Here is a 25,840-nt window from a genome sequence, read left to right as displayed (position 1 = left end):
GTACATCTGTATTTTCTCAAATTGTTATAAGTCATTTCATTTTTAAAATCAGCTTGGCTTCCCTGGTGGCTCAGATGTAAAGACTCTGCCTGCAACGCTGGAGACCCAGGTTCGATCCCTGGGTCAAGAAGATCCCCTGGAGAAGGAAATGGCAACCCACTCCAGTATTCTTGCTTGGGAAATCCCATAAACATAGGAGCCAGGTGGGCTACAGTCCTTGGGATCACAAAGAGTCAGACACAACTGAGCAACTAACTCTTTCCAATATTTTCACTTAATCTTGATCTTTGTTTCAATGTTAGCTTAACAAACATGCTCTTTTACTTTCAGATAAAATTAATAATTTGATGGCTATTGTGGAAGAGAGTCAATAAAATTATTATAAAGACAGCCAGGATCTATACAAAACAAATGAAAGAATTGTTCCTTTTAAAAATAATGAAATAGAGATAAAAGCTAAAAAATTTTTTTTCTAAAATATCTTTGTCTTTATATGTTATTTAGAGTATTAAATAGAATAAAAGGTAGTTACCATAGACTTATTCACCTGGATAAATTATTTCAGAAATGCATAAAGAGAAGAATCCTATTCCATTATTTCCATTATCTGATAATATTATTAAGAAATAAGTGCTTAAAAATATGAATGAAACAAAAATAAAATTTTTTTAACTAACTAATGTCAGGGATGGCACTGGATTGGCCCAGAATACATTAACTGTTGAGTCCCTCTTCCTAAACGTTCTGAGCTCCGTTAGCAGGAAATACAAGTGCAGAGCCACCCTCAGTGCACCATGCCTCGTGCACTGTATGTGCTACACTAGATAGTGCACTGTTTCCTTGTGTATCTCAGCGAGCAAGTTGAGTTCTTGGACAGTGAGTTACCAGAGTAATCCTTGATTTCAGGTTTTGTTCTACGTTTTAGTTATAAGCTGCTGTGAAGCTGTGGACAGCTCAAAATACCAAGTCTATAACCCTCAGGAATAATATTTGGAAACTTAAGCGACTTTAAGAAAGTGTAGTTGATACAGATGAAATAAAACTATGTAAAGAAGCATGGATTAAAGACAATCTCTTTAACAAGTGGTGCTGGGAAAACTGGTCAACCACTTGTAAAAGAATGAAACTAGAACACTTTCTAACACCATACACAAAAATAAACTCAAAATGGATTAAAGATCTAAATGTAAGACCAGAAACTATAAAACTCCTAGAGGAGAACATAGGCAAAATGCTCTCCGACATACATCACAGCAGGATCCTCTATGACCCACCTCCCAGAATATTGGAAATAAAAGCAAAAATAAACAAATGGGACCTAATTAAACTTAAAAGCTTCTGCACAACAAAGGAAACTATAAGCATGGTGAAAAGACAGCCTTCAGAATGGGAGAAAATAATAGCAAATGAAGCAACTGACAAACAGCTAATCTCAAAAATATACAAGCAACTCCTACAGCTCAATTCCAGAAAAATAAATGACCCAATCAAAAAATGGGTCAAAGAACTAAATAGACATTTCTCCAAAGAAGACATACAGATGGCTAACAAACACATGAAAAGATGCTCATCATCACTCATTATCAGAGAAATGCAAATCAAAACCACTATGAGGTACCATTTCATGCCAAACTGGCTGTGATCCAAAAGTCTACAAGCAATAAATGCTGGAGAGGGTGCGGAGAAAAGAGAACCCTCTTACACTGTTGGTGGGAATGCAAACTAGTACAGCCACTATGGAGAACAGTGTGGAGATTCCTTAAAAAACTGGAAATAGAACTGCCTTATGACACCAATTCCACTGCTGGGCATACACACTGAGGAAACCAGAATTGAAAGAGACACGTGTACCCCAATGTTCATCGCAGCACTGTTTATAATAGCCAAGACATGGAAGCAACCTAGATGTCCATCAGCAGATGAATGGATAAGAAAGCAGTGGTACATATACACAATGGAGTATTACTCAGCCATTAAAAAGAATACATTTGAATCAGTTCTAATGAGGTGGATGAAACTGGAGCCTATTATACGGAGTGAAGTAAGCCAGAAAGAAAAACACCAATACAGTATACTTGGCACCCCACTCCAATACTCTTGCCTGGAAAATCCCATGGACATAGGAGCCTGGTAGGCTGCAGTCCATGGGGTCCCTAGGAGTCGGACGTGACTGAGCGACTTCACTTTCACTTTTCACTTTCATGCATTGGAGAAGGAAATGGCAACCCTCTCCAGTGTTCTTGCCTGGAGAATCCTAGGGATGGCAGAGCCTGGTGGGCTGCCGTCCATGGGGTCGCACAGAGTCAGACACGACTGACGCGACTTAGCAGCAGCAGCAGCAACGCATATATATGGAATTTAGAAAGATGGTAACAATAACCCTGTATACAAGACAGCAAAAGAGACATTGATGTAGAGAACAGTCTTTTGGACTCTTTGGGAGAAGAAGAGGGTGGGATGATTTGGGAGAATGGCATTGAAACATGTATAATATCATGTATGAAACGAGTTGCCAGTCCAGGTTCGATGCACAATACTGGATGCTTGGGGCTGGTGCACTGGGACGACCCAGAGGGATGACAGATCATGTTGATATATGGCAAAACCAATACAATACTGTAAAGTTAAAAAATAAAATTTAAAAAAAATGAAAAAAAAGCGTCGAGTCAGTCTTCTAGTAGAAAACTAAAATGGAACAGGAAAGGCTAGATAATACTGAGATTTGTTCCATAAGATTTATAAATATGTTTATAGCAGTGTTTATTAAACCATTTATGACAATGAAAAAATTGTTCAAGAAGTTTAGAAGATTACATTAACAGATAAAGTATAAATATTTATTGATAAATATGATTGCATTGAAAAGCTATATTTCTTCAACTGTTTTATAATTTATTACTTTTAGAGTAACAAATTAATTTTTATATCCTGCTTTCAGTGATATTTTACTGTATTGCCTACCTTTTGTTACATTTAATACATTATATTTTGCAAATTGATGGTAACTGGTAATTCATTCACATTAATTTTTGTCATGTGTGCATTTGAAAATTATTGAAAGAGAAAAAATAAGCCATCATGCAACACAAAGCAATATGAACAAAATCTTTACATATGACTCAGGAGATTTTAAGGAAATGAACTCATAGAATAAATTCCTATATCTAAGAATACAATAAATAATACCAATTATTTAAAAGCAAGGTCTCTGTAGCTTACTCTGCAATTTATTAACCTATTGTCAGGAACAGACTAATCCTTTGATATTAATTCATGAAACTTAATTTGAATAATTCATTTGGTAATTTATTCATGAAACAGAAAGATAATAATGATGAGCTCTGCTTAGTGTTTTTCATATGTCATTCAATACTTCGATGTACTTACAAAGTAACTATGAAAATGGATAAATATTCAAGTTTTTGATCTCAAATACAGATATTTTCAAATCATTTTTAAAACTTTATAAGAGCAGTGACTGTATTCTATATAGACTATTTTAAGATAAAGTAAAAGTAAAATAATATGGAACTAAAAAAGGATTCCAGTGCTGTGACTGAACAACAAACAAAGGACTCAGAATTTCCCGAGATATGAAGCAAAATTATAATGAAAATCAAAACCACTAGACTTTTAAGAAAAGCTGAAAGTTTATATTAGGGTGATGGAACTAATAAAAGGACTCCAGTGCTCTAACTGAACCACAACAAAAAGAAGATTTAGAATTCCCCAAGATACAAAGCAAAACTATAATGAAAATAAAAACTATCAGACTTTTAAGAAAACTGGAAAGTTTACATTAGGGTGACCTGGTCAATTATAAAAGTAAATGAAAAGTGATGTGAATCATAAAATAGATAAAGATTATCCATGGTCAACATAGGCATGTAAATATTTCAAATTCAACAATAAGATGATGGAACAGATAACTCTCTTTGGCTTGTGTTAATTCAACATCTACAAACAAATCTAGCAATATGATTTATTATATAACTTTTCAAAAACTGAAAGGTACTAGTGAATTATAAAGACACTGAGGTATCTTCAGTCGCTATTATTCTGATCAGACTCCATAAAGACGTTTTGTTGATTACCGCTGGCAGTGGACTCACTCTGTATAAGACTATTTTTAGAGTCTTCAAAAGCAACCCAGACCTTGGCAGGATAAACCTCCCCAAAATGACTTCTTTCGCTTTGGTGTCTATGGTGTATGCTCTACTCCTTTGAGCCACACATCTCATCACTCAGCCAAGTAAATGCTTTGGAAGTTCAGAAATCAGGCCTTCGACAGACTGGGCAGTCCACCTTCAAGATTTTTGACAGTCATCAAACTAAAACCAGCTGACACAGCTGACCCACTCCCTGTTTTTGTAAATAAAGTTTTATTAGAATATAATTGTATTATTTTGTTTGCATATGGTCTACAGCTTCTTTTGTGCTATACCAGCAGTTTTAATAGTTACAATGGAACCTATATGGCTTGCAAGGATACAAAATGTATTACCTGGCCCTTTACAGAAAAAGGGCTTCCTTAGTAGCTCAGACTGTGAAGTGTCTGCTTGCACTGCGGGAGAAACTGGCTCCACCCCTGGGATGGGAAGATCCCCTGGAGAGGAAATGGCAACCCACTCCAATATTCTCGCCTGGGAAATCCCATGGACTGAGGGGCCTCGTAGGCTATAGTCCATGGGGTCTCAAAAAGTCGGACACGTCTGAGCGACTTCACTTTCACTATAGAAAATGTGTTCTGACCTTTTCTGTATAGCACTGAGATAAACTAATTATTACTCCACTAAAACATGGATTGATTTCAAAAACAATGTTGACTAAGAGGAGCTACACACATACACACCCACACACACACAAAGTAGTCTGGCATACTGTGAGATTTTATTTAAAATTTAGTAAAGAGACAAATAAAGGATTATCCTTGGTGGGGGTGGGTTGACTAGCAGGCAAGCAGAAGCACTGCTTGTGCAATGGGAATATTCAGTTTCTTGCTTTTGTTGGCAGTTATAGAGGCATGTTTACTTTGTAAAAATGTATTGGGCTATACACATGTGATTTGTGTACTTTTAAATATGTATGTTATACTTCAGTAAAAAAAATGAAAAGAGAAAGGAAGTAAATTTTCATAGGAAAGCTTGATTCTACTCACTCAATCATATTCACAATGTGAAAATTAGTTGTAAAGGTTACCATGTATAAGAATTGACAGCATCATGAACTTGAAGGTGTTTTTCTGTGTCAAGTGCATGAGGGTTGTTTCAGCTGATAATTAGTGTGAATGCTCCATGCCTCCAGTCCCATTTCAGAAAGAGGGTACAGTGGTTAGGGTAATTGTGAAGTAATTTTTAACAAGAAATATCCTCAGCTATATGTGGAAAATCTATAGATGAAGACTAGTGCTATAATCAAGAAACATTAAGGTCATCTTTCTTGCAATTCATGACTTGTGTTACCAGACAAGCCCTTGACCCTAGGCTTCAAAGAAAAAATCTATAGTCACCTCTCAGGCAAACAAGAATGGAAAATCTGCAATTAAGCATTTATTCACGGGAGGAGTGACTAGACAAGGGTCTGGACTGGAAATAGCCTATGATCTTAGAGAACACAGTAAAAGAGAGAGTGTATAAGTAGGTTCTGGAACCAATGAGAAAAAGACAAAATGTTACATACAGAACATACTGGATGAACAGAGAAAAACCGTTTTCCAAAGCAAATATTCTTCAATTGAGGTCATTAAGAAATTGCCATAGTTTGGGACAGAAAGTGGAGCCAAGAATATCAGTGCAAAAAAGTGAAAAGTCTTCTATAGCACACTTGTGATCTCCTCAGAACAGAATCGGCTAAGGGCACTCAACAGGCTTTAACAGTAATTTGCTTCAATCATTGCTATTAGTCAGTATCCTGCATGGCAAGAGCAAAGTATTTCTGAATACGTATTTTAGCTTTGGAAATGCATGTTCATTTTAATACTCTGATTCATGTAACTGTGGCAGCAATTTCTAAATAAGAGATGCAGACAACTAGAGGAGAAAACTACACATCCACATGATAAAGTCAGAAATATTTATAGCTCAATCATAGTTTAAGAAATCATGAAAATATCTATGCACAAAAATATTTAATTATCTCCTACTAGAAGTAATAATTTTTAAGTAATAATTTATTTTACAAATATATTACATTCTACTGTGTTCCAATTTCTGTAGAAAAAGCTGCAAGGAAATACTTTCTGCACAAAAATGCCTGAATAAAGTGACAGACATGTAGCACACTGTAGCAGTTCTTAAGGCTTCTCTGTCATCATACAAAACCTAAGGGCTAAAACGTAAAAGACTAACAATTCAAAATGTTGGTGAGGATATAGATCAAATGGAATCCTTATGTGCTGCAGCTGGGAATGTAAATTGTCGTTTTCTTTTAAATATACATTTACACTATATTTTGCAATTATTGACAGTTTTCGTTAAAATATATGCTCTTAAGAGTATACTCATAGCAGCATTAATCATAAGAGCTAACACTGCAGCTGCTGCTGCTAAGTCACTTCAGTCGTGTCCGACTCTGTGTGACCCCATAGACGGCAGCCCACCAGGCTCCCCTGTCCCTGGGATTCTCCAGACAAGAACACTGGAGTGGGTTGCCATTTCCTTCTCCAATGCATGAAAGTGAAAAGTGAAAGTGAAATCACTCAGTCGTGTCTGACTCTTAGCGACCCCATGGACTGCAGCCTACCAGGCTCCTCCATCCATGGGATTTACTAGGCAAGAGTACTGGAGTGGAGGGAGGCGCCAAGATGGCGGAGGAGTAGGATGGGGAAAACACTTTCTCCCCCACAAATTCATCAAAAGAGCATTTAAACGTCGAGTAAATTCCATAAAACAACTTCTGAATGCCGGCAGAGGACATCAGGCACCCAGAAAAGCAACCCAACTCTTCGAAAGGAGGTAGGAAAAAATATTAAAGACAATAAAAGAGACAAAAGAGGGAGGGACGGAGTTCCGTCCCGGGAAGGGAGTCTTAAAAAGAGAGAAGTTTCCAAACACCAGGAAACCTTCTCACTGCCGAATCCGTGCCGAGCTTTGGAAGCACAGAGGGTAACATAACAGGGAGAATAAATAAATAAACAATTAAAACTCGCAGATTGCGAGCCCTACGGTAACTCCCCCAGCGGAGAAACAGCGCAGACGCCTGCATCCGCCATTAGTAAGCAGGGGCTGGGCAGGGAGGCGTGGCGCAGGCTGCATCGCTGAGAGTAAGAATCTGGCCTGAATACCCTGAGCACTATCTGAGCGAAATAATTTGGGCTAGCAAACCAGACTGTGGGATATCTACCATGCGAAAAGCCAGCCCTAACCTAAGACACCGCCAGCCCGCGCACGGAACAAAGGACTAAACAGAGATAGCCGGCTGCAGACCTTCCCCCTCCGGTGACAGGCAGCCAGAGCCGGAAGGGGGCAATCGCAGCCCCAGAGAGACATTTTCTATAAAACCGGCTTCTTTGCTAACTAAAACTTATTGGGGGTCTGGACGGTCAACATCTGCCTGAGAAGGTGCGCCGGTTTTACACCCAGATAACCGAGTGGCGGGGAGGCGATAAGTCGCAGCATTGGCGCTCGCCAAACACCTCATCACCTGAGCTGCTCGGACCTGGGAAGAGCACAAAACGCAGGCCCAACTGAGTCTGCGCCTCTGAGGACTACCTGAGTGCCTGAACCTGAGCGGCTTGGACCTGGGAGGTGCATGCAACCCAGGCCCAGCCTCGGATTGTTCCCGGCGGAACAACCTAGAGCCCGAGCAGTGTGGGCAGGGAGGCTACACGCGCCGTGAGTGGGGGCAGACCCAGTGTGGCTGAGGCACTGCGAGCGCACGCCAGTGTCATTTGTTTGCAGCATCCCTCCCTCCCTCCCCACAGCGCGACTGAACAAAGAGAAGAAATACAGCTCCACCCACCAGAACACCGACACAAGCTTCCCTAACCAGGAAACCTTGACAAGCCACCTGTACAAACCCACACACAGCAAGGAAACGCCACAATAAAGAGAACTCCACAAACTGCCAGAATACAGAAAGGACTCCCAAACTCAGCAATTTAAACAAGATGAAGAGACAGAGGAATACCCAGCAGATAAAGGAACAGGATAAATGCCCACCAAACCAAACAAAAGAGGAAGAGATAGGGAATCTACCTGATAAAGAATTCCAAATAATGATAGTGAAATTGATCCAAAATCTTGAAATTAAAATGGAATCACAGATAAATAGCCTGGAGACAAGGATTGAGAAGATGCAAGAAAGGTTTAACAAGGACCTAGAAGAAATAAAAAAGAGTCAATATATAATGAATAATGCAATAAATGAAATTAAAAACACTCTGGAGGCAACAAATAGTAGAATAACAGAGGCAGAAGATAGGATTAGTGAATTAGAAGATAGAATGGTAGAAATAAATGAATCAGAGAGGAAAAAAGAAAAACGAATTAAAAGAAATGAGGACAATTTCAGAGACCTCCAGGACAATATTAAACGCTACAACATTCGAATCATAGGGGTTCCAGAAGAAGAAGACAAAAAGAAAGACCATGAGAAAATACTTGAGGAGATAATAGTTGAAAACTTCCCTAAAATGGGGAAGGAAATAATCACCCAAGTCCAAGAAACCCAGAGAGTCCCAAACAGGATAAACCCAAGGAGAAACACCCCAAGACACATATTAATCAAATTAACAAAGATCAAACACAAAGAACAAATATTAAAAGCAGCAAGGGAAAAACAACAAATAACACACAAGGGAATTCCCATAAGGATAACAGCTGATCTTTCAATAGAAACTCTTCAAGCCAGGAGGGAATGGCAAGACATACTTAAAATGATGAAAGAAAATAACCTACAGCCCAGATTATTGTACCCAGCAAGGATCTCATTTAAGTATGAAGGAGAAATCAAAAGCTTTTCAGACAAGCAAAAGCTGAGAGAATTCTGCACCACCAAACCAGCTCTCCAACAAATACTAAAGGATATTCTCTAGACAGGAAACACAAAAATGGTGTATAAACTCGAACCCAAAACAATAAAGTAAATGGCAATGGGATCATACTTATCAGTAATTACCTTAAACGTAAATGGGTTGAATGCCCCAACCAAAAGACAAAGACTGGCTGAATGGATACAAAAACAAGACTCCTACATATGTTGTCTACAGGAGACCCACCTCAAAACAGGGGACACATACAGACTGAAAGTGAAGGGCTGGAAAAAGATTTTCCATGCAAATAGGGACCAAAAGAAAGCAGGAGTCACAATACTCGTATCAGATAAATTAGACTTTAAAACAAAGGCTGTGAAAAGAGACAAAGAAGGTCACTACATAATGATCAAAGGATCAATCCAAGAAGAAGATATAACAATTATAAATATATATGCACCCAACATGGGAGCACCGCAGTATGTAAGACAAATGCTAATAAGTATGAAAGGAGAAATTAACAATAACACAATAATAGTGGGAGACTTTAATACCCCACTCACACCTATGGATAGATCAACTAAACAGAAAATTAACAAGGAAACACAAACTTTAAATGATACAATAGACCAGTTAGACCTAATTGATAGCTATAGGACATTTCATCCCAAAACAATGAATTTCACCTTTTTCTCAAGCGCACATGGAAAAAAAAAAAAAACAGCTTACTTGAAAAAAAAAAAGCATTTCAATGAAATAGCAGTAAATAGAAATTATGATTCCTCTTTCTATGAAATGTCAAACATTAGAAAAAAATAAAATAAAATTGTATGTGTGAAAGCACTTCATAGACCATAGAGCTCTCTGTAAATATCACACACACACAAAAAAAAGTGGTTAAAAAAAAAAAAAATCTGCGCAGAAATAAATGAAAAAGAAATGAAAGAAACAATAATAAAAATTAATAAAACTAAAAGTTGGTCCTTTGAGAAAATAAACAAAATTTACAAGCCTTTAGACAGACTCATAAAGAAAAGAAGAGAGAAGAATCAAATCAACAAAATTAGAAATGAAAAAGGAGAGATTACAACAGACAATGCAGAAATACAAAGGATTATAAGAGACTATTATGAACAACTATATGGAAGTAAAATAGATAACCTGGAAGAAATGGACAGATTGTTTAAAAAGTTCAATCTTCTAAGACTGAACCTGGAAGAAATAGAAATTATGAACAATCCAATTACAAGCACCAAAATTGAAGCTGTCATCAAAAATTTCCCAAAAAACAAAAGCCCAAGACCAGATAACTTCATAGGAGAATTTTATCAAACATTTAGAGAAGAGCTAATGCCTATCCTTATAAAACTCTTTCCAAAAATTGCAGAGGAAGGAACACTTCCAAACTCATTCTACAAGGCTAGCATCACCCTAATAAAAACAAAAACCAGACAAAACAACACAAAAAAAGAAAACATCATACCAATATCACTGATGAATATAGATGCAAAAATCCTCAACAAAATTTCTACAAACAAAATTCAGCAACACATCAAAAAGCCCATACACCATGATCAAGTTGGGTTTATTCTAGGAATTGAAGGATTCTTCAATATATGCAAATCAATCAATATGAAACACTCTATTCACAAATTTAAAAATAAAAACCATATGACCATCTCAATAGATGCAGAAAAAGCCTTTGACAAAATTCAGCACCCATTTATGAATAAAACTCTTCAAAAAATAGGCATAGAAGGAACCTGCCGCTGCTGCTGCTAAGTCGCTTTAGTTGTGTCCGACTCTGTGCGACCCCATAGATGGCAGCCCACCAGGCTCCCCCGGCCCTGGGATTCTCCAGGCAAGAACACTGGAGTGGGTTGCCATTGCCTTCTCCAGTGCATGAAAGTGAAAAGTGAAAGTGAAGTCGCTCAGTCGTGTCTGACTCCTAGCGACCCCATGGACTGCAGCCTACCAGGCTCCTCTGTCCATGGGATTTTCCAGGCAAGAGTACTGGAGTGGTGTGCCATTGCCTTCTTCAAGAAGGAACCTACCCCAATATAATAAAGGCCATATATGATAAGTCTACATCAAACATTATTCTTAATGGTGAAAAACTGAAAACATTCCCCCTAAGATCAGGAACAAGACAAGGGTATCCACTTTCACCACTATTACTCACATAGTTCTGGAAGTCCTAGCTAGAGCAATCAGAGAAGAAAAAGAAATAAAAGAAATTCAGATCAGAAAAGAGGAAGTCAAGCTCTCACTGTTTGCAGGTGATATGATAATGTACATAGAAAACCCTAAAGATAGTATCAGAAAATTACTAGAGCTAATCAGTGAATTTAACAAAGTTGAAAAAAAAAAAAAAAAGAGTACTGGAGTGGTGTGCCATTGCCTTCTCCGAACACTGCAAAAACAAAGGCAAAATGAAATAGCAGTTGTTCATTACCAAGAGAATAGATAAAGGGAAGTATGACTTAACCATACAATGAAATAGTGCTTAGCAGTATAAAGGAATGAACGTCTGATGAGTGAGTTTCAAGACCTCAAGACATAATTTTGAAAGAAAGAAATGAAACAAGAGAAAAAAAGTAAAACTAGTTATTGGTTGTAGAGATTATAAAGTTGCTGCTTCTGGGTGGACAAGGTTGGGAGACACATTGAGGAAAAATCCAGGGTAATGCAAATAGTCTATATTTTCTTTTGCACAGTAGTTATTTCAGTTCAGTTCAGTTCAGTCAGTCATATCCAACTCTTTGCGACTCTATGGACTGCAGCATGCCAGGCTTCCTTGTCCATCACCAACTCCTGGAGCCTGCTCAAATTCACATCCACTGAGGCAGTGACGCCATCCAACCATCCCATCCTCTGTCGTCCCCTTCTCCTCCTGCCTTCAATCTTTCCCAGCATAAGGGTCTTTTCTAGTTAGTAAGTTCTTTGCATCAGGTGGCCAAAGTATTGGAACTTCAGCTTCAGCATCAGAGCTTCCAATGAATGTTCAGGACTGATTTCCTCTGGGATAAACTGGTGGGATCTCCTTGCAGTCCAAAGGACTTTCAAGAGTCTTCTCCAACACCACAGTTCAAAAGCATCAACTCTTTGGTGCTCAATTTTCTTTATGGTCCAACTCTCACATCATACATGACTACCAGAAAAACCATAGCTTAGACAAGACAGACCTTTGTTGGCAAAGTAATGTCTCTGCTTTTTAATATGCTGTCTAGGTTGGCCATAGCTGTTCTTCCAAGAAGCAAGCGTCTTTTAATTTTATGGCTGCAGTCATCATCTGCAGTGATTTTGGAGACCAAAAAGATAAAGTTTGTTACTGTTTCCATTGTTTCCGCATCTATTTTCCATGAAGTGATGGGACTGGAGGCGAAGATCTTAGTTTTTTGAATGTTGAGTTTTAAGCCAAGTTTTTCACTGTCCTCTTTGATTTTCATCAATAGGCTCCTCAGTTCCTCTTTGCTTTCTGCCATGAGGGTGGTGTAATCTGCATATCAGAGATTATTGATATTTTTCCCAGCAATCTTGATTGCAGCTTGTGCTTTATCCAGCCCAGAATTTCACATGATGCACTCTGCATATAAGTTGAATAAGCAGGGTGACAATATACAGCCTTGACATACTCCTTTCCCAGTTTGGAACCAATCCATTGTTCCATGTCCAATTCTAACTGTTACTTCTTGACCTGCATACAGATTTCTCAGAAGGCAGGTCAGGTGGTCTGGTATTCCCTTCTCTTAAAGAATTTTCCACAGTTTGTTGTGATCCACACAAAGTCTTTGGCATAGTCACTGAAGCAGAAGTAGATGTTTTTCTGGAGCTCACTTGCTTTTTTGATCATCCAGTAGATGTTAGCAGTTTGATCTCTGCTTCCTCTGCCTTTTCTAAATTCAGTTATTTGGGGCTATGCAATTGCCAATCTTATCAACCTTAACACAAGACTTATGCATTTTATTGCTTGAAAACATATCATGATTAAAAAGAAACTATAAGTTTTCCACTGTTTGGAATATAAGTGCACTATTTTATCCTTTTTGGAGAGGAGTATGGATCAACAAGGAAATCTCATTGATTCCTATAGCCATGTTCATTTATTTTAGAGCTCCCAGAAGAGGCCTAGTTCAGGCTTTATGTCTAGTTTCTTCCAGATATGATAACCCCAGAAAGGACAGCTACAATGGAAATATAATTAAATTATTCCCTTGAGATGAATTGAAAAAAAAAAAGATTTTTTTTCCTTGAGAGCTGATGGAAGGTTTATTACTTAACTTTACTTACTGTTGTTAGCTATTGTAAAGAAATATTGCCCTATTTTAGTGTTCAACAGTCTGTAAAGGTTTCAAGGTTGGGGAATAATTCTATCAGCCATATTTAGTTTCTCAATATAAGTTGGCCATATGCCAGAATTATATCATTCAGGTGTTCTTTATTGGCAAATCATTTTGATATATCTTTGTAATCTATTAAAAGAAAAGGGAGTGTTGCTTATGGACAGAAGGAGAAAGTTGTTTCTATGAGATTTCTATTTTCTGTCTCAGTCATTATGGAAGTTTCTCAGCTGATAAATATTTTGAACTTCACCCAGCATGTAAAAACCTGATGTTATAAATAATGAGTCAAGCAGGTAATGGACTTTGGATGGAGATTTTTTAAAAGTAAAATCCAGTATATCTAGATGAATTCCATTCAGTTCAGTTCAGTTCAGTCGCTCAGTCGTGTCCAACTCTTTGTGACCCCATGAATCACAGCACGCCAGGCCTCCCTGTCCATCACCAACTCCCGGAGTTCACTCAGACTCACGTCCATCGAGTCAGTGATGCCATCCAGCCATCTCATCCTCTGTCGTCCCCTTCTCCTCCTGCCCTCAATCCCTCCTAGCATCAGAGTCTTTTCCAATGAGTCAACTCTTCGCATGAGGTGGCCAAAGTACTGGAGTTTCAGCTTTAGCATCATTCCTTCCAAAGAAATCCCAGGGCTGATCTCCTTCAGAATGGACTGGTTGGATCTCCTTGCAGTCCAAGGGACTCTCAAGAGTCTTCTCCAACACCACAGTTCAAAAGCATCAATTCTTTGGCACTCAGCTTTCTTCACAGTCCAACTCTCACATCCATACATGACCACAGGAAAAACCATAGCCTGGACTAGACAGACCTTTGTTGGCAAAGTAATGTCTCTGCTTTTCAATATGCTATCTAGGTTGGTCATAACTTTTCTTCCAAGAAGTAAGCGTCTTTTAATTTCATGGCTGCAGTCACCATCTGCAGTGATTTTGGAGCCCAAGAAAATAAAGTCTGACACTGTTTCCACTGTTTCCCCATCTATTTCCCATGAAGTGATGAATTAATGGGATCCAAAAATATGTTGTATATTAAAGACTACAAAAATTTAAATAGTATCAAACTTGAGCTCTAATCACTAATTCTAAACTGGTGACCACCTTCGTGAAAAGTGTCTTTAGGTCCCTTTGAAATGGATTTCAATTCTGGCTGAGCTTTAGAGAAACACAGAAAGTTTTTAAAAAATTTGTATATATCCATCTCATTCTACAATAGCAATTTCAAGGAGCAGGGCCATAGTTAATTTTAATTTTAAAAGATCTTCAAGGAACTTGCCTTGTGGTCCAGTGGTTGGGGATCTGTATTTTCAACGCAGAGGGCACAGGTTCAATGCCTAGTCTGGGAACTAGGATTCCCTGTGCCACATGGCACAGCCAAGTGGTAAAACAAATTTTAAACAAAGAGTAAAAGATCCCCAAGGATTTGTGATATGCAGTCAGGCTGTAGAACCCTGGGTATCTCTGAGGGCCTTTGAACCATCAATTCTCATTCCCAACTTAAAGATAAAGGGGATAAGTTTCGGACATGGCAATAGTTAGATCTGAAATTTCTGATTATTATTTAAGAATCCTAGGTCTTGTTTTCCTCATATTCAAAATGAAATCATTAAACCTGTTGGGTTTCCTCTCTAGATCTAAATTTCTTTCATTGTCTTTATGTATGTGTGATCTCCAATGAGAGGTAAATTTGTTTAGCTTCTTTTCAGCCTTCCTTTCATTTTGTTACTGACTTAGCTTACTTTTTTTGCAAAAACGCTCTCTGTCTTTTCAAGGAGAGGACAAGAAAAGAACAATTAATCAAGAGTAAGTCCCTTTGCATAGAGGGTCTGCTTTCAGGTTTTCTAACTAGCAGAAGTAAAATAAAATGTCTAAATATACTGAATGTGTCTCTGTTACTCTGCCTGAAACTATTACATTTTGCTTAAGATAGTTCCAGATTAAATTTGGGAATGCTCCCCATTTTTGTTTGGGTTTTGTTACCACATAGAAGAGTTAAATGCTGAAGTTATGGCTTAAATTCAAAAATACAGCTTAGTTCTGTGTTTCCTGGTATTTGCATCATTGATGAACAGTGGCTTTCAAAGGCAGGAATTAAGCAATATCATCTGTAGAGGGCTTGACCACATGTTTGAAGGATATTTCTTATGGCAGCATTGTTGAGAAACCTTCTGTAAATCCTTTCATATGAAAACAGATAGGAGAAGCAAAAGCAAATCAGAGAACTATATTAGTAAGAGAATATGTTAAAACCATGGTAAAGAGAGCCAATAGAAGGAAAAAAACTGAATCCACAACAACCCAAAGACAGTGATGTCTTGATAGAAATAGATGTGACCATATTTCTACCAAAAAAAAAAAAAGTCAGAAAAGAGCAGAAGTGTGAGGCCATGGATTCCTCACTAGAAATATTCAGTTTGGTAGTATTGCCTATTATGTTCTCAAAGAAATGGCTTTTTAAATAATCCCAATTTTATGTGTATAATATTTTGGATTTGGGTTCCTTCCTTTGAAGGACCATTGTTAAAATGTAATAAAACAAAAGCCAAGTAAATTAGATGGCAATATTACGGTTATCAGTGGGAACTCAGAAAAAAAGCAAATTTAAATATTATAATTTTAATGTGAAATTGTAAGTTAAAAATTGTATTGATTTACTTAGAAAACGTTTTATTTTACATGCTTACTTTTGGTTTTCCTCTATATGTTCGTGCTTTCTCAGTACTCTCTTACCATTGTTCTAGACCTTGAACATATGAGGACATTTGTCAGGTTTCAAAGCAATCTCTCCAGGAGGCTCGAACATCAGATATATTCTCTCACTATTCGGTCTGTCTGATTCTAGGAAGAAAATCTTAAGACTTTATTATTTCATATGCTTACATAGGTGAGAAAACTAGCGAGAAAAAAATAAATCCCTCACTGATGAATCTACTCAGGATTATTAACATCAAAAATGAAAAGCAAATATTTTATCAATATCAACAAAATTATGTAGTTTTACAATCAGTAAATATAATGTTGATTGTATCAAAATGTTCTGTATATTGCTTTGTTAGAAAATGTGTAAAAGCTTTACTATTGATCTGTTGTATTAAAAAAGTTTCTGTGTCAACATTAAATTTCCTTACAGTGTCATCAGGTCACAAATCAGTGTTTCCTTCCCTTGGTACTAAAATTAATCTTGTTCTTATGCAGTGTGATATTGGTAAGAAAAAGAAACTTGCACAACCATTTTGTAACTCCGTTCCTTTAAATTTGGTTTAATTAACAGTGATAAAAGTAAAAATTCAGTTCCCTATTTGTACTAACCACATCTCAGTGCTCAGTGCCTAGTGCTTATGTTATTGGGCCCTATAGATCTAGGAGTCAGTGAACTAAAATGGATGGGTATGGGTGAATTTAATTCAGATGACTACTATATATATTAATGTGGGCAAGAATCCCTTCTAAGACATGGAGTAGCCCTCATAGTTAAAAAAAAAAAAAGAGAGAGAGAGAGTCTGAAATGCACTATTTGGGTGCAATCTCAAAAATGATAGAATGATCTCTGTTTGTTTCCAAGGCAAACCATTCAACAACACAGTAATCCAAGTCTATGCCTCAACCACTATTGCTAAAGAATGGTTGAGGCATAAGCTGAAGTTGAATGGTTCTATGAAGACCTACAGTATCTTCTAGAACTAACACCAAAAAATAGATATCTTTTTCATCGTAGGGGACTGGAATGCAAAAGCAGGAAGTCAAGAGATACCCAGAATAACAGACAAGGTGGGCCTTGGATTACAAAATGAAGGGCAAAGGCTAACAGAGTTTTGTCAGGAGAACACGCTGGTCATAGGAAACACCCATTTCCAACAGTCCAAGAGATGACTCTACATATGGACATCACCAGATGATGATTCAGGCTTAAATTGAACAAAGTAGGGAAAGCCACTAGGCCATTCAGGTATGACCTAAATGAGATCCCTTATGATTATATAGTGGAGGTGATGAAAAGATTTAAGGGATTAAATCTGGTAGACACAGAACCTGAAGAATTATGCACAGAGGTTTGTAACAATTTATAGGAGGTGGTGGTCAAAACCATCACAAAGATAAAAAAATACAAAAAGGCAAAGTGATTGTCTGAAAAGACTTAACAAATAGCTGAGGAAAGGGGAGAAGAAAAGGCAAGGGATAGAGTAACAGATGAATGCAGAGTTCCAGACAATAGCAAAGAGAGATAAGAAGGAATTCTAACTTGAACAGTGCAAAGAAGTAGAGGCAAACAATCAAATGGGAAAGACCAGAAATCTCTTCAAGAAAACTGAGATATCAAGAGAGGATCTCATGCAAGGATGGGCACAATAAAGGGCAGAAACAATAAGGACCTAATAGAAGCAGAAGAGATTAAGAAGAGGTGGCAAGTATACACAGAAGAAGTAGACTAAAAGGGTCTTAGTGACTCAGATAACCACAATAGTGCAGTTACTCACCTTGAACCAGATATCCCGAAGTGTTAAGTCAAGTGGGTCTTAGAAAGCATCACTAGGAACAAAGCTAGGGGAGGTGACAGAATTCCAGCTGAACTATTTGAAATGCTAAAAATGATGCTGTTAAAGTGCTATAGTCAATATGCCAACAAATTTGGAAAACTCAGCAGTGGCCATAGGACTGGAAAAGGTGAGGTTTCCTTCCAATCCCAAAGAAGGGCAATGCCAAGGAATGTTCAGACTACCATGCAATTGTGCTCATTTCACTTGCTAGCAAGGTTATGCTCAAAATCGTTCAAACTAGGCTTCAGCACTATGTGAACTGAGAACCTCCAGATGTACAAGCTGCTTTTAGAAAAGGCAGAGACACCAGAGATCAAATTGCCAACATCTGTTAGATTACGGTGAAAGCAAGAGAATTCCAGAAACACATCTACTTCTGCTTTATTGGTGCTAAAGCCTTTGGCAATGTGGATCACAACAAACTGATGGAAAATTCTTCAAGAGATGGGAATACCAGATTACTTTTTCTGCCTCCTGAGACACCTCAGTAGGTGTCTATCCATTCTATATCTGAGTTTTCATCTGCTAATCCTAAACTCCCACTCCAACCCTCCCCGACATTGCCTTCCCCCTGGGAACCACAAATGTGCTCTCTTTCTCTGTAAGTCCATTTCTGTTTCATAGATAAATTCATTTGTGTCATATTTTAGATTCTACACACAAGTGATATTGTATGGTATTTATTTTTCTCTTTCTGACTTACTTAGTATGTTAATCTCTAGTTCCATGCATGTTGCTGCAAAAGGCATTTCATTATTTTTGATGACTGAGTAGCCTTCCATTGCATATATGAACCACATCTTCTTTATCTGTTCATCTGTTGATGGACATTTAGGCTGTTTCCATGTCTAGGGCACTGTGAATAGGGCTGCTATGAACACTGGGGTGCATGGCATCTTTTTGAATTATAGTTTTGTCTGGATCTGTGACCAGAAGTGTGATTGCTAGATCATATGGCAACTATACTTTTAGATTTTTGAAGAACCTCCTTACTGTTTTCCATAGTGGCTGTACCAATTTATTAATACATTCCCCCCAACACTCCACATTTTCTCCAGCATTTGTTATATATAGACTTTAATGATGGCCATTCTGACCAGTGTGAGGTGTTACTTCATTGTAGTTTTGATTAAATAAATGACAGTACTGAAGTTATTTTCTTTAACAGAGGAGACTTGGAGTCTTGAGACCAGTATTTGACTTATGAGTAACTCAGTAACAGGAAAAGAATATTTTCAAAGTAAACTTTTCTGTACATACACACAAACACCTATATGCTAAGTCACTTCAGTCGTGTCCGACTCTGTGTGACCCCATAGACGGCCATAGACCCCATATTCAGTAACGTTAATTGTGTACAGACCTTTTGATTTAATAAAAGGCCTGAAATTTCTCTATATACCAATATGTCTCATTCCACTTCTTGCCATTTAATAACATATTTAGGCTGGTAATTTCTTGGATCTGTGATCCTATGAACCCCACCACTAGAGCCTAACTCCAGTGTCATGCAAGAGAGGCTTGTAACCACAGGAAGAGGAGGGAAGTTGATTTGATACAGAAAAGAGGAATAAGGTGGACACGGAAGGATATCTCTTTACTATTTGCCTCAAGACCTTAATTCAGTCCCCAAATTAGGAGAATTAAGAGTATAAACTGACTGAACAGTTTTGTGAATAATTTTGAGTAAACCTCTCTAAGCAGAACTGCTTCATTTCCAGTGATCATTGTAGCACAAAATGGTGAGAGGATCATGTAAAGGAAAATGCAGATCTAAAACAAACAAATTACTTTATGCTGTCAAAAGTAACTCCCCTTCCTTTTGCTTTTTCTTTTAGCATTTTCTTTAGAGAAATGGATATTGTAAATATTTTGTCTGTCAAGTTATATGTAATCATTTTAAAAGCTAAATAACATTCTTGCCAGTTTTACTGGCACCCTGTCTCCTTGTCATGATGTGAATTTAGTGTAGATGCCAGGATGCAAATAGTAGTCTGCTGCTCGTGGCAACAATAAAAAAGTTTTACCTTTCCTTTGGATAAAGACAACACATATGTAATAGATTATATCTGTCTTATCATACAAAAGAGTGAGATTTCCTTTTTTTTGTTTGTTGTAGTCTCTTTCGCATATTGCCTGTGGTTGTATAGTGATCTAGTTTAATCCTTATTTAATAATAAATTTTTTTCATTATTTTCTGATTGTTTTATGGGGAGGTCATACTGGATTGGCAGGACATTTTATTTTCTCCAAATTTTCAAACATCAGCTTTGCATTATAGCTGTAAAAAAAGCCAGGGTTAAGAAATAGTAACTGAAGCAAGAAAACAAAATACATTATGGGGTCAAAAAGATGGTGGAATAGTAGGCTCCTGGCTTCCCCTGGCTCCATGGACCCTCAGAATAAATAACTACACAAAAATCTGTTCCCTGTGACTTAGAGAAGTCCAAAACTAGTTAAGAAACTTCTACACACTGCCCTGGGAAACTAATAAAATACCCACATCAAAAAGTTAAGAAAAGCTAAGACACACTTGCACTATAAAAACCACCCATGGAACACCACGTTAATTAAGTTGACTGCAGTAGTCATTTAACTATATAACAAATCATCCTGTTGTACACCTTAAAATATAATACTTTATTATAAATAAGAAAATATATTATCACATGTAGCATAATGTGATGGCAGCAGCTACTAGACTGACCTATAGAAGTATATACTGTGTCTTTAGGGACCCCTCAAAATAAAAGGGCCTCTTAAAGTTGGACTAGTTTCTGAGAAAACCTATTAATAATTTTAAATAATTATAATTTAGCAAATATATGAACATGTCTTATTTCATAATTAAAAGGGAACCAAAGCTGATATATATCAGTTGTACTTGTAATAATAATTTTCTGAATCAAAATAAGTTGGATAGATCTCTTCTTTGGTTCCTTAAAATTTAAGAACTCTCTTTCATACAGCTATGACTTATTCCTAGAGAGCAACATAAATATTTTAAAGAAGTGCAGTAAGTCTTTCAGACCACGTGGATTAAGTGGTAGCCTAGCAATTAGGATATATTATAATCAGAGTAAATTTTACACTGCCAGGTTTGCTTTTTCCCAGTGCTATTCTCTAATTCCATATAAGCACCATTAAAAGGACATTCACTCTCTGTGACTTGATTATCAGTACATATACACACAGTAAATATGGCTACAACTATTTTCCTTTTTTCATTCTTTTTCTTTTGCAAAATAAATATGCTATTTGTGAAGGTGTTAGAAGAAGACATTGGTAAAAAGATTGCCCATTTATACTTATCAGTTTTGCAATGTACTGGTATTTGCAGGTGTTAATTTCAGGCACAAGAGATAACAGAGTTGAGTAGGCATGAGTTGAGAATGGAAAACAAGACATGTAAGCTAGAATAGCAGGAAAAATCCTGCTGTCATTTTTAAGGTAGGAGAGAGGCAAGCTGAGGATGAATCAACACTGTTGAACATGTATTTTTTCCTTTTTGATATACTTTTGTTCATTTTGTGTATATCTGTAAAACCCTATCCCTCTCTTTCCAGGTAGATAGATAGGCAGATAAATAAACTGACCAACTGCAGCCTGACCAAACAGTCATAATATAATTTTACTATTTTGGGATTATGAAGTATAACAGAGTATCTGTCTGCTACAGTCCAGTGATACACAGGGCACATTAAATATAACTATTGGCACATTCAGGTAGTGCTAGATACATCAATTATTCGTAGTTTTATAATTTGTATTGGAAATTGAATTTTAAATGCAAGTGCAGTGAAATAATCTGAATTATAAAAGTAGATAAATTATGTGTAAATTTTTTGTTTTAGTTCATTCTATAAGTATAATACATTTCCAGATAAAGAGAAAGAAACTAGAAACCTTAAGTCTGATACTTTGCTGGAAAGCATGAAATTATATAAAATCATTATTTAGTTATGTGACATGCAAAATTAACATAACCATGGAAGTGATAGCTCATTATATTCAAATTCTTAAAAAATTTTTAGGAGAACATGGTTTCTCTTAAAAAACAAACAATACTATTATTACCTGACCAAAATTAGCTGTCTGGCTATTGTAGTACCTTCCTGCTAAAAAGCTGTAGTTGCTATGCCATGTAGTCTCACATCACCAGATGGCATTCAGTGTTCTGAAAGATATTCTACTCTCTAAAGAATATGTTGAAATATATGTTGAAATATGAGTGCAGTGCTGTATACAGTTTCCAGAGGCATCATTTAATTGATTGAGTCCCCAACTCATAAAAATTTTGATGAATCAACTTTTAGAAATTTGTCAACTTCTAGCCAGATTCTCTGTGTGTCATCAAATGGAATAGGCCTAAATAATGAGACATCATTTTTTCCTTACTTATCTCCTGATTTATGATTTCCTAAATTCTCTCTCTTCCCACAGCTAGCCAGAACAAAGCACTCCCCCTCTTGATGTGTTTTTTTTTTTTTTTTTTTTTTTTTTGCCTACTTAAGACCTGTAAAAAATATGAGATTCCTATCACAAATCATCATAAAAGGTGGTGTTAGTGGCAGGACTTGTATATCAAAGGAAGAGATGGATATACTGGTGGATATAATACTATGGAGAGAAAGCTGATTGGAAGGATAGGCCCAGCTTTGTGATATAGGTCAAACTTGAGTGTAGAGCTCTATCTCTGGAAAATAAAGCAGCAAACTATAGAATCTATGTAATATTAGTTTTCACAAAACCCTGTATTTAAAACTAAATTTTTATATCCTGTAAGCAGAATTTCTAAAATGTTTCTCCAAAGATGTCCAGCTCTAGTCCCTAGAATTTGAATATAGTGAGCTGTCACTCCCGTGGTTATGTTAATTTTGTATGTTACAGTTGACCTTAATATAAATCAATTATCCAGGTGGCCTGCATGAGCCCTTAATAGCTGAGAGCTTTCTCCTGCTGATGGCAGAAGGGTAAGTCAGGCATGTGACATATGAGAAGGACTTTTCCTACTGCTGATGGCTGGAAGACCAAGGAAGCTACATATAAAGACTAAAGAACAGCTTCTAGGAATCAAATACAATCCCCAGATAATATCAGGCCAGAAACTGTGTCCCTCCACTCCACAATCAAAAGGAACTGAACAGTACCAACAACATGAGTGGTCTCAGAAGTAGACTCTTCCCAGAGCCTCTAAAGAGGAGCCCCACTCGCTCCACATCTTATTACTGGCTTTGAGAGACCCTAAGCTCACCTGAACTTCTGAACCTACAGAATTGAGAGATAACAAATTAGGCCACTGAGTTCATTGTAATTTGTTACTTCAAAACAGAAATTAAATACACAAACATCATCTGTCAATTTGACATGAATTTTAAGTATACTAAGGTGTCACTGCTAAAATTTTCATTATTAACTCACTTTTGCTGAGTATAAAGTTGATGGCACATTACTAACAGGCAACCTAGCAATGTGTATAGAAAGCCTTAAAACTGCTCTTTTGGTTTGAAAGAGTGGTCCTCATTTAGGAGTTTATCCTAAAGAAAATATGGATATAGGAAAAGAGAAGTGCAGAAGATGCTTCCTGCATCCCTGAGTGGATCACTGCATTTCGTGATCACTGGTCATCAGCGTACCCTTCACTTCCACCAGATGCCATCCTCTACCACAGCCTCTACCTCTACCTCTATCACTTCCTCATGGCTTTGAGACCATCTGCCTAGACCCAAGGCAGACCAATTAAAATCCTTCACCAGAACTGTGGAAAGTAGTTTGGGTTGTTAACATATGGAAGAAACTAGGAAAATAAGACTTGATGCTGTCTATGACCATCTTCTTGTCATGTGGTGGAAATCAGTCTGCACTCGATAAGAAAAACAACTGAAAAAGGAAGGAAACAAGGATGACAGGAGAGGGACTAAAAGAGTTCTGGTACCAAAGTCCAGTGTGGAGGAGGTGTTTCCCCCACACCATGAAACAAGTCTCAGATACCATCAGTTTGTCTGAAAATTCAATTGAGTTCTAACACTAGCTACTTGGAGATAGCGTCTGATTTCACAGATTTAGGGTTCAGTCTAAACAAAACTTCTACACCCCATAGGCACAGGTCACCAGCCCAAGCTGTTAGCTGTGCTTCCGACCAACCAGTTAATGGAGTGGAGGTTCCAATGTACCCTCTTCCGACTTGGGGTGCAATCACAAGCCCAAATTTTCACCTGTGCTTCTTACTGATGGGTTTTTTTTGTTTTGTTTTTTTTTTTGGTTCTCTTTCTCTTGTTTTAGAAATTTATTTTGTTGAAGTATAGTTCATTTGCAATGATTCAAATGATAATCTGAATCACAGATTACACATTCTTTTTAATACTCTTTTCCATTATGGTTTATCATAGTATATTCAATATAGTTCCCTGTGCTACGCAGTAAAGGGCCTGATTTCTATCAATTCTATGCATACGATACCTCATCCTCTAACCCCAAACTCCCTGTCTATCCCTCCCCCACAGTGCCTTCCCCTTGGCAATCACAAACCTGTTCTCTACGTCTCTGAGTCCATTTCCATTTTATAGAAAAGTTAATTTGTGTCATATTTTAGATTCCACACATAAGTGATATAGCATATGGTATTTGTCTTTTTTTGACTTACTTTACATAGTATGTCAATCTGTAGTTCCATCCATGTTGCAGCAAAAGGCATTTCACTCTTTTCTATATCTGAGTCACATTCCACTGTGCATATAAACTACATCTTCTCTATCTATTCACCTGTTGATGGACATTTGGGTTGTTTCCATGTCTTGGCTATTGAGAATAGTGCTGCTATGAACATTGGCAGGCGTGTATCATTATAGTTTTATCTGGATATACGCCTAGGAGTGAGCTTGCTGGATCATAAGGTAGTTTTTAGTTTTCTGAAGAACATCCGTACAGCTTTCCATAGTGGCTGCACCAATTTACATCCCCACCAACAATGTAGGAGGGTTCCCATTTCTCTACACTCTTTCCAGCATTTGTCATTTGTAGATTGTTTTAATCATGACGATTGTTATCAGTGTGAGGTCATAACTTGTAGTTTTGATATGCATTTCTGTAATAATTTGTGATGTTCAGCATCTTTTCATATGCCTTGGCTGTCTGCATGTTCTTGGAGAAATGTCTATTTAGGTCTTCTGTCCATTTTTGATTAGGTTGTTTATTTGTTGTAGAGTTGTATATTTTGGAAATTAAGCACTTGTCAGTCACATCCTTGCAAATATTTTATCCCATTCTGTAGGTTTCCTTTTTCATTTTTTATGGTTTCCTTTGCTGTGCAAAAGCTTGTGAGTTTGATTAGGTCCCTTTTGTTTAGTTTTGCTTTTATGTCTATTGCCTTGGGAGACTGACCTTTGAAAACATTAATACAACTTTTGTTAGAGAATGCTTTGCCTATGTTCTCTTCTAGAAGTTTTATGGTATCATGTCTTGTGTTTAAGTCTTTAAGCCACTTTGAGTTTATTTTTGTGTACAGTGTGAAGGTGTGTTCTAACTTCACTGATTTATTTGTGGCTGTCCAGCTTTTCCAACACCACTTGGCTGAAGAGACTGTCTTTTCTCCACTATAAATTCTTGCCTCCTTTTTTGAAGATTAATTGATTGTGTGTGGGTTTATTTCTGGGGTCTCTGTTCTGTCCCATTGAACCATATGTCTGTTTTTGTGCCAATACCACACTGTTTTAATTCCTGTAGCTTGGTAGTTGTTGAAGTCTTAAAGGGTTATACTTTCAGCTTCATTCTTTTTCCTCAGGATTGCTGTTGTTAATCCTGGGTTTTCTACTGCTCCAGATAAATTTTAGGACAATTTGTTCTAGTTCTGTGAAAAATGTCAAGGGTAATTTGATAGGGATCACATTTAAAACTGTAGATTGCTTTGAGTAGTATAGCCATTTTAACAATATTAACTCTTACAATCCAAGAGCACGGAGTATCTTTCCATTTCTTTCAATCATCTTC

General features: G+C 37.2%; 1 long non-coding RNA gene across 2 annotated transcripts in view; it reads right to left on the bottom strand.

The window, feature by feature from the left end:
* Positions 1-25,840, bottom strand: part of LOC133251715 (uncharacterized) — a 182,189-nt gene that overhangs the window by 137,846 nt on the left and 18,503 nt on the right. The gene's annotated exons all lie outside the window — the stretch shown is intronic.

This window comes from Bos javanicus, chromosome 7, assembly GCF_032452875.1.
Source record: "Bos javanicus breed banteng chromosome 7, ARS-OSU_banteng_1.0, whole genome shotgun sequence".
Lineage (NCBI taxonomy): Eukaryota > Metazoa > Chordata > Mammalia > Artiodactyla > Bovidae > Bos > Bos javanicus.
The sequence above is the reverse complement of the archived record's forward strand: the minus strand, read 5'-3'. Positions and strand labels throughout refer to the sequence as shown.